The 10,751-nt window shown below is 37.0% G+C and overlaps 1 protein-coding gene across 2 annotated transcripts in view; it reads left to right on the forward strand.

Annotated features, from left to right (window-relative positions):
- LOC107715022 (solute carrier family 41 member 3-like) overlaps positions 1–10,751 on the forward strand; it is a 59,657-nt gene that overhangs the window by 24,954 nt on the left and 23,952 nt on the right. For both annotated transcript variants that reach the window (XM_016521054.1, XM_016521056.1), the window contains exon 2: positions 8,372–8,458. The gene's annotated coding sequence lies outside the window, so the exon portion shown is untranslated. The remainder of the gene's footprint in view (positions 1–8,371; positions 8,459–10,751) is intronic.

Here is a 10,751-nt window from a genome sequence, read left to right on the forward strand (position 1 = left end):
TAACAGAGACTACATGCTTCTGTGACCCTTCAATGAAGCAGATTTTTTTTTCTGAACTCTTCCCCAGATGTGTGAGCTCTACAGGCAGTTCTTTTGACCTCAGAGCTTGGGTTTTGCTCTGATATGCATTATCAGCCATTAGACCTTTAGATGTGCGTGCCATCTTAATAAAAAAACCATACCATGGTTTCAAACCCATAACCATTCAATTGAATTTTCCACAGGTTAACTTCACTCAAAGTGTAGTAACATTTACAAGCAATATGAATGCTCCTGAGCTAAATTTCAAATTATTGCAATTGATTGCAATGAAATCATATAAATTTTGTATTTTTAATAAATTTGCAAATATGTTAAAAACCTGTTTTTTGCTTTACCATTATGGTGTATGGAGTGTAGATTGATGTGAAAAAGTACTTTAAAGCAGTCTAACATAAGGCAGCAACATAAAAACATTTGAACAAAATGAAGGGGTATGAATACTTTCGCAAGGCACTGTATATCTTACAATTTTACTTTTTGATCTTATAATGGGACTTTATATCTTGCAATGTAACTTTATATCTCATACTATGAATTTTATCTCACAATTCAAATTTATTTATCATAATATAACTTTATATCTCACTATGTAACTTTATCCCATAATTTGACTTTATACCTCACAATGTAACTTTATATCACACAATGTCACAATATCTTTTGATGTGATTATTTTAACTTGCAGATGCAACAGTCATAGTTGAGACTTTATATCTCACAATGTGACTTTATAACTTATAAACTGATATAAATTCACATTGTTACACTGTGAGTCAAAATGTAACTTTATTTCTTATAATGGGATGTTACATCTCGCAATGTGAATTTATATCTTACAATCTAACTTTATATCACAATGGGACTTTATCTCACAGTGTGACGTTATCTTCTAACGTACATTTACCTTACCTACACAATTACGCAGTTTATTTATTTATTTTACTTTGAGGTGGGAAAAGGCTTCCCTATCTGTTTATGTAAATTAAGTTTGTTGTAAATAGCACCTTATTAAAAAAATATGTCCAGTTCAATGGATTTTTTTTTGTGTGAATTCCATTCAACATAGATCATAAAAAAGGAAGCATGAAGGTCTACCCTAACCTGAACATTTTGGGGGAAAAGATTCATGCGAATTAGCCACATTGTCTATAGTCTGTGGCTGCATCGGTCACAGTGAGATCATCTTACTGTATGGTTGGAACCAGTTGATCTAGTGAGACCTTCTTACTACTTTTGCTTTCAGAGAAAGAGAGAGAAATTAAACACTCCCACATGGCTAGAAGAGAAGTGTGATGGAGCCCAGATGTGTATGTATGAGGAGAGCCAGCATTAGCTGCTTTTGGACTGAAACTACACCAGATTGTATGTAATTTTGTTGTCCAACACTGATGGTTTGGAGCGATAGTGGGGCTGATTCAAATGAGTCTGATTGCTGGCCGTTGATCCTATAGATTCTGAACAAATACAGCCATAACGGGTGAAGGTCAAGGACTAGGAGTCAATTGATTTGATCCCAAGAGCATTTGCAGAACAGTACAGTAATGTTCATACGAACAGCGCTAGCAAGAAGGTACAGCAGCACTCAGAGTAACTTATGTAATAGCTGTTGGATGGAGACAGAAATACTGTTCTAGAGGCCAACATCATCTTGCATATCATGGTTAATGTTACCCTTCCGTGTGCCGAATATCCCTCTCTGTTTCCCCTCCATTTTAAGAGTGTGAAGACGCTGATGTTCCTGTTCCAAGAAAGGCTGTGGCCAACCCTCCAGCCTGCTTTAATGTCATAATGACTGCAGCAAATCACAACCAGAAGATAGAGGCGCTCTGCCATTTGTCTGCTTCTTCTATGAATGACCGTGCACGCAATTGACTGTACATTCTTAAAAATAAAGGTTCATCACTGGCTTTTTGCATTCTATCGAGTTCAGCAAAGAACCTTTTTCCTATCAAGAATGATTTTTGGCTGTATAGAGTTCTTGAGGTCTGTTTTGTAGAATAAAAAGTGCCATTGGTGTTGCATTATATGTATATATTAATATCACGTTTTATTTTATTTTTTAAATATTTTTCTTAAGCATTATATATACACTGTATTAAAAAAGACACATTTTATATTATCATTATTTTATTTATTAAAATATATATAACAATGATTTCAACATAATACTTACAGCTAATTGTCTCTTTAAAGCTATTGTTTTTGCCTTTTGTGCATATGAACTTTAAACAAAATATATAATACATAAAATCATTTTTTTATTGTTAAAATTAAATTTTAAAATAAAATGTATTACAATTGTGTACGTGCACAAAAATGCAAGCACAGTTTGTTGTGCAGATGAAGCTGAATTCAAGATATTGTCATGATTTTTGACCAGCATTAGCTGCTAGCAAAGATATGTTGAAAAAGTAAGTAACACATTTTCTGTTGTGTTATGTACATTGTTTGCTTTTAATCTGGCCCTCAAATCTCTCTGTGTATCTTGATTTTTCACCATTGATTGGATGATGTGATCGGATGCTTTATGACTAGTCTGGGCTTGTTTGTTTATCAAATGAAGAACAGGTTTTCCTGCAACCATGGTGACTTTGAAGACATTCAAAGGGGACTGTAACTGTTACAACTGCCACTAACGCAGTAGATGAAGATCACACAAATGAATTAGATTAAATCAATACTGTACTAATATAGAAACAGGTAGATTCTTCGAATAGATGACAAAGCTGGTCTGAGCTGTTAAAAGCTGTGCTGATGCCAACGTTAAAAAACTATGCATTTCTAGTGAACTGGATTTTGCACATCTTTCTCTAGTGAACCTCATTAACACTACATGACATTTTTGGCAAATTATGAAAAATGTCAAGTTTGTATGTGGAGTGTGTCATTTCTGCACCAAATGAGCAGCACCAATTAAAATGTGTTTATTTGGGTGGCCCAATTGGGATGGACAAAATGGCATGACCTGTTTATCAACAATGAAAGATGAGGGGGTGTTTGAAAACCTTTTTTTTTTTTTTTTCAATTCTGTTTGCTGCTGCTGATGGAGAAAAAATTACACACTTTAAGAACCATTTGCAGATGGAAGAGGTTCTTATGAATTTATCTGCTTTGGCTCAATGAAAATACAGATGATATTGTGATGATTGTTCTTGACAGATCAACAGAAATATTGAACAGCCAGGCATTTTTAGATATTTAAAGCAAAGGGACTTCAAAGATTCAGCTATAAATGAAGTGCAGGATGAGTCTCACATCCAGAGTCCTCAGAGCTGTTTTGCAACTCAAAGATGTTCCAGATGAGTTTCCCCTTTTTTTCCCCAGGTTTTGCGGTGTTGTTCTATAACCTCACGCAGGATGTTGTAGAGTGAAGCTCGGAGTAAGCTTTTCCTTGTGTGCCATCATCACTATATCTGAAAATAATTGTGGCGATCATCTAGTGTATCAGAATTTCTTTTTTAAAACCATAAAGATACTACCCAATACTCCCAACACAAAGACTATGCCTCCAAGTAAAATACATAAATAAATGAGTAAATAAATTAAAAGATACCTGTAACTTTATATTACACACTGTGACTTCTTTCTTTCTATCTATCTATCTATCTATCTATCTATCTATATTTCCAGCTTTATCAACAACAAGAAGGACCCCAAACCATGACTGCGGGGGTTTGTGTATTGATGAAAATCTAATAATTAATATATAATAAAAATGTAAAATAAAGAAATAATTTTATAATACATTTTTTTTTTTTACATCACTTAAATCACTAAAAAAATGTTGCTTACCTGCATGTGACCATTAGTTGACATCAGAGAATCAATAAATTCTGAATATTTTACAGCCAATGTTTAAATATGCAGTCATTTAATTAATAAATAGTAACTTTAGTTTGACTATTTTAAAATGTAATATAATTTTAAGTACTTTATTTTTGTAATCTGATTACAGAACCCATGTTTAATCAGTTACTACCAAGTACTGTTTATTATTTTTCACTTTCTGTCACAACTACTTTTTTTTTTTTTTTTACTCTAAGGCAGTTTGAGAAACTTTTTTTTGGCCATTTTATGATCTGTTGGGTGAAAAGTTGTCTGATGTCCTGAATATATAACTATCCAGGTAACTGAACTACTGCTCATGTGCATATAATACAAACAGTGCAGGATGAGTTATGTGCTCAAATGAAATGTACTTTGATTTAAGATTCAAATCCTTACCTCTAATTATGAGCTAAAGCAATAGTATTGCTGTTTTCGCACACACTACTGAATATTAATTAACAGCTGTCACCTCTCAGGGTAAATTATGACAATCTTCTGAAAGTTTGATTAAGAGTGAGCATGTCTCTCTACACCTTTGAGTGCCATAACAGTCCCCCAAAAGCACTAAAGCTTGTTCTGTGAGTCTCCTGTTCAATGATGTGACGTCAAAGAAAGAACGGCTCACTATCCCCATGAAACCCATTACAGAAGTTTTCCCCTCTCTCTTCTCTTGCAAAGTCTGTTCGTTTTTTTTTTTTCTTCTGCTGCTGCACAGTTCAAACATTTGATCTGATAAGAGTGGGAAAAAAGCTGATAACAGATGTGTAATGGTCTGGCCACATATCAGAATTGAGTAACACTCCGGGCTATTGCAGAAAACCCAGTAGTGAGTGAGCAGCAATGCAAGAAATGTAACATTGCTTGAAAAAAAGTCTCCTCTGGAGACCTTTCTGTTTGCTAAGAGTGCTGCAAGTGCAATACATGTCATTTCATCAGCTCGGTGTGTGTTATGACATGAATGAGATTAAGCTCATAAAACTGGATGACTCAGATTTGCACTTGTGCCCCGCCAGCAGACTGTCTTATCATTTCTATTTCTGCAGGATTTGCTTTGCCTCCTCCGCTGTCCTATTCTGAAGAAGAATAGATTGAGGTAAGAAAGCGACGGGAGATGGGAAAGTTTACGCAGAAGACTGGACCGAGGACAGAGAGAGAGAGAGAATGGACACTCGGCAGTGTGCAGAAATCTGAGAGCTCATCAATCACTCTGTAACGTTATGTAATGGAGCTCTGCAGGAGAGGGTGGAGACCGACACGAACAGCTGCGGCCGATCTGAGCACGCTAAGCAAGAGTAAGCGGCGCTGTGAGAAAGCAAAGAAATGTGGGAGTAGGGGTGGAAAGCAGTTACACCACATTTATCCTGCGGCTAACATCACGATCGGCATAGTCAGGATGATTTTTATATTATAATGAACTCTGTACACTGTCTGCAAAGAGCTGGAGTGCACAAAGTCGACAATTCCTCGGCATGTGTTCCTATCCTGGAAACTGTGAATCCATGCATATGTATGCACTCCATACACACAGTTTAACAGATAGCCAGTAATGAGGTGATGTTTTGTTGTAGCGGTTACAATGCAGGGCCTGTAACTGGAACATTTCAGGGTTGGGTTCTGGAAATATTTTCATATTCATATTCATATTCCCATGTATATCTTTCATAGAGCAGTGGCGTGCACAAACGGGGGGGTAGGGGGGTCCAGGGCCCAGGGGCACATAGAAATCGCAGTCCGGGGGCACATAGACCGGACTGAAAGGGCACTTTACCGCCGGCGATTAAAGGGGCAGGCGTGGACGGGTAGGTTTTGGGTAGGGGTAAGTATGGACATTTAAAAAAGCCTCAAACCACATGAATAAGATGCTGGTAGCACAATCTGATAGGTAGCATTTTTTGCTATCGATTTGTGCTACCTATCTTTTCAATGGGAGGTAGCACAATCTGAGTGGGTAGCACAAATCGTCAGAACACCGGTGAGATTTTTTTTTTAATAACTTTTTTTCTATTAGCGACATATTAACATGCCAGCAACATGCTAATTATACTAAAAACATGCAAGCAACATGTTAACATGTTAACTACGTGCTAATCACATTAGTAACATGTTAGCAACATGTTAATAATGCCATCAATATGGTAATCATACTAGAAACATGCTAGCAACATACTAGTATCATGCTAATCAAGCTAAAATCATGCTAATCATGTTGGAAAAATGCTAACAACTTGTTAAATCATGTTGTCAATGTGCTACATAATACTAGCAGCATGCTATCAACATCTATCTAATCTATGTAAATTTTCAAACTTCAAGCTTTTACAACTGCTTAATACTTTCAGGTTAGGTTTTCTCAAGCCACCCTAAAGTTTGCCTTGACAAACTTTTTTTATCTAGTTTATTCCTGTGACGGCAAAGCTGAATTTTCAGCATCATTACTGATCGTTCAGAAATCATTTATGCTGAATTGGTGTTCAAGAAACTTTCCTTTTTATTATTAATGTTGAAAACAGTTGCGTGCTAAATAATATTATATTATATTATATTATATATGAGTACATCATTTGCAGTGTTTCTTGGGATTGTAGTTCTTTCCCTCATAAAAGTCTTGACTTTTTATTCAGATTCTACAAAAACTTTTTTGCTTCAAAACATGTTGTGAATGATTTCAGAGCTTTTTTTAAATAAATGTTTAAATGAGAAAATGAATGGGAAAAATACCTCTAGAACCAAGGCCTCTGAAAAAGTGCCAAGTCACTGTTGGGCTCTGTTTATCCCTGCTGGTGAATGTCATAACTACATCATTATGTTGTCAAAAAACATGCTTCTCTATTGATGGCCTTTTAAAGTAACTGCTTTTTCATATTTCATGATATTATAGAAAATGTTCTCCAAGGGAGCAGTTATATTTGTAAGGCTCTTAAAAGCATGAAATGAACTTTTTTTGTGCTTTTGACAAGTGATCAGTCACATGTTTCTGAAACCGAGTGCCCATCAAGCAAAGATGGCATCCTCTAGGTCGTGTACTTCAAGGGGGTTATGTGCTACAGAAGCCGAGCGACTGCAATTGAGATTAATGGGAATGCTATCGGATAACTTTCTCTGTGTATTACAGACCTCTGTGGTTCATTCGCTGCAAGGAGCGAGCCAAAAGCCATCACCACTGTGCCCTTGAGGAGGCACTTAACCTCAGGTTTCTCCATGGGAATTGTCCCTATAATAAAATCATGCCATCATTCTGTTGGAACATCCTACAGGCTGTTCATTTGGTAATAACCAAAGATCATATTCCTGAGACAAAATAATAACAAATGCACTGATTTCTCCTTGACAAGCTGTTTGACAGCTACTACAGTAAGACCTGTGTGCCAAACACAAAAACTTATCCTTCATTCAGCATGTGCCATGGCAAGAATTTTCCCACTTGGATCAAACCACGTTTTCATGCACGTCAGGGCTCAGAAACATGAGACATCACGTTTGGTACAACAGTGCCGTTGCTCGATTAGGAACCAATGTTGATGCCACTCAAAATAAATTAATGGAGTTACAAGCAAGTGGTGTTGAAAGCTTGCCTATCATCTTCAACAGCTCAAAGTAGAAAGCTGTCAGTCACACTCCTGACCTTCACATCCAGAACATGACCTCAGAGGCCTGGAATCAGAGCCATATGATCACCACGCTATGAACGCAGAGCTGAGAGGTCATTTGAGAAGCTGTTATTAGCCCTGAGCTCAGGGTGAAGGAAACATGTAGTGTTCACAATCACGTTGTAGCTTCTGCTTCAGTAAATGATCCAATTTGCTTTCGATTTTTCTTATCGAATGCGCATCGAAACTGTGAGAACCGTTTTGAGGGTTTTATATGAGCCCCCCGCAGGTGCTACTAAGCTCCTCGGAATGTGTTGACACTAATCCCATTTCAGTTTAAGCTATTAAACCATCTAATAAGTTTTGATTTATCTGTTCCCCGCTAAGACCTTTTTAACGTGCAAAGCTACTGCATTTCAGGAAAGGTAAGAGGTTATGTGTTTCTTGGAACTCTTGTCGATTCCCTCTGTTGGAGTCTCTTCATGTTAGTGAATAATGCTAGAGATTAAACATATGTAGTTATGGGTTTACTAAAAGCTTCACTGCCTTGTAATTTTTGTGGATCCGGCCCTGTTTACTTGTTACTGTGATTTCTTTTGATGTGACAGTTTTATGGGGTATGTTTAAGGTGATCTGCTCTGAGGAAGCAATTAGCCATCTTTTCCTGCTTTAGAAGTGGGAAGACGCCACTTGTCAACTTTTGAATGAATGACTTTGATGGGCACTTACGGGTTTGAAATGGTACAGCATGTCAGCAATATGCTCCCTTTTGTCGCTAAGCAATGTTGCACTATAAACCGACAGAATGCGCTTTTGCCTTCGCTGGTTGTCAAACAGACTGATAGATACAGGATTGGTGCGTTTTCCCCGGCATAACATTCTTTCATTTTTGCTCCGTCTCTTTTGCTTTGAAGTTTGAGATGAAGGGGAGAACAGCTGGGACGTCTGAAACCAAAGGAAGAGTGTGGGAGGTGGTGTAAAGTGAAAGTTAAGCATTGTGGGTAAGTGTTTGTGCGTGTGTGTGTGACAGGTGTCCACTGTCTCTCGTTGGAAAGGGACAGCAGCTATATTTAGCAACTCTGACAAGTTTCCACCACTCCTGTCAAGCAACAGCATACCCATAATTACAGCGTATATGTGTGTGTGTGTGTGTTTCAGTTTTTACTGCGTTTCAGTCTGGTATTTTACGTCAGAGGGCCGTAAGAGGCATTGTGGGAGTTCTTGTTATTCTTGTTATTTGTAATTCATCCACCCTCACGTTATTTTGCTCTATACCTTAATTAACATACAAACCCTGCAATTCAACTGTTCTGACCTGATTCATTTCAATTTCAATGTACTGTTTGCACATAATTACTAAAACACAGTTTCTCCTCAATAACCTTCATGTGGATTATTTCCATTCAGCAACAGAGGCACTGCACATGTTCTGCTGTATTTTACTTCCACCTAGTGGATGACTGCAACATCACACATGAAGCAGAAGCATATTGTGGCCAATTCAATTGAGAATGACATTACATAATACTGGTATGAAATATTTAAACAAAAAAACCTGAAATTTGAACAAGTGGTTATGTAATAGCCTTTTGAGACAATGTTTGAAAGCAACAGAAGTACCGCAGTGTAAATTCAGTGTAAACTGACTTAGGCCTACTGAACGTCATATGCTGTGCTTTAAAGTTGTTTGCATAATTACGCCACCAAATGCGGTCTAAGAGCTTTTTCAAAACCTGTGAATGCAAACACTGTCATTTCAAATTTGGTGGCAGTGAAGTGACTGCCCAGCAAGCAATAGCCATCATTTCAACGTCTCGGTTAAGTATAGACCCGATAGTCTGGCTATGTGTAGCCACTTCTAGCCCAAATAACCTTGAATTTGGTTTCATGTCGTTTTTTGGCAAAATAACTTGTGAGATGTATGATATTCCATCATGTAAGCAAAGTAACAGCGTTTACAAGGTGTTTGGTTTCATTTCTTTGACATGTTCAATATGTAGCCTGTGCGTAGGCACGTAGCCACGATTTAGCTCGTAGTCACTAGTCAGAGCGGCTATCTGTAGCCCACTTATAGTCAAACCTGATTCACTGTAGTTTTTGGCCAGGCAGTGCATGAGATGGTTGATATCCCATCATGTTCGCAGTGTCAATAATATCTACTAAGATATAAGTGTCATTTCATGACATAGTCTATATGTAGCCACGATTTAGCTCTAAATTAGACGGGCTACGTGTAGTCTGCTTTTAGCCCACCTGGCGAAATCGACGTAATCTGTGGTCTAATTTTAACGGTTTGGCTATAGCCCTATACCAGTAACCAGACCAGCGACGAGAATAGCCAAAATAGCCTTAAAATTGTTTACATGTAATTTTCGCCCACGCAGCTTCTTATCAAATGCAAGTAAACTTTTGAAACATTTAAATGAGCATTATTTTTGGCATAATAAATAATGCTATATTTAATAATGCTGTAAAATAATTAAATAAAATATAAAATAATGCTACTTTAAATGTTTCATACAGAAATATGAATAAAATGAAATGATACTTGAATTATGAAAGTAATATTGCCAGTAGGTGGCGGTAAGTCATTGTGTTAATAAATGAGCCTTTTATTCAATCAATTCGTTCAAAATGCTTCATTCATTCATTTAGATATAAAATTAAGTGGCTGTCTAAAAATAATGCTAATTTAAATGTTTCAAAAGTTTACTTGCATTTGATAATATGATGTCATGCATCCCACAAGCTAAATGTTACATTCATTCACATTATATGATATTATTGGTATTCGGCTGTCTTTCATTTTATAAATAAAATGCAACTACAATTCCCAACCGCTAGATGGCAATTGTATCGCTACTGAGACATGACTACTGGCAACGCGAGACACGAGAGTTAGTTGAGATCAGTGTTGTGTTTTGAATTTTGTTTTTACACGAGAGAGCACTAAGTTTACCTGTCGGAGAGCAGCGGGCAAACAACAAACGATAAAGGACATTCCTACTTGGTCTTGTAAGTATCTGTGTTTTCGTTTTGACATGTGCGTTTCGAAAGCATAACCGTCTGTATGGTACTTTGATGTCATACACCGATCGGTCTGCACACGCAAACAAAGCCAAAACCTATATATTTTAGGCAATATAGTATTTTTGGCTTGGAAGGTGTTCATTATTTATCTATATTATTTGTTATCATGTTTAGGAACCGTGACATTTTAGTGAAGGGAACAGATCGTAGTTGATAGTGACCCGTGACTAGGCCCACGGTTCAGCACGCATGTGTTCAGAGGAT

Source organism: Sinocyclocheilus rhinocerous, unplaced genomic scaffold (genome assembly GCF_001515625.1).
Source record: "Sinocyclocheilus rhinocerous isolate Xijiao unplaced genomic scaffold, SAMN03320098_v1.1 scaffold28, whole genome shotgun sequence".
In the NCBI taxonomy this organism is placed as follows: Eukaryota; Metazoa; Chordata; class Actinopteri; order Cypriniformes; family Cyprinidae; genus Sinocyclocheilus; species Sinocyclocheilus rhinocerous.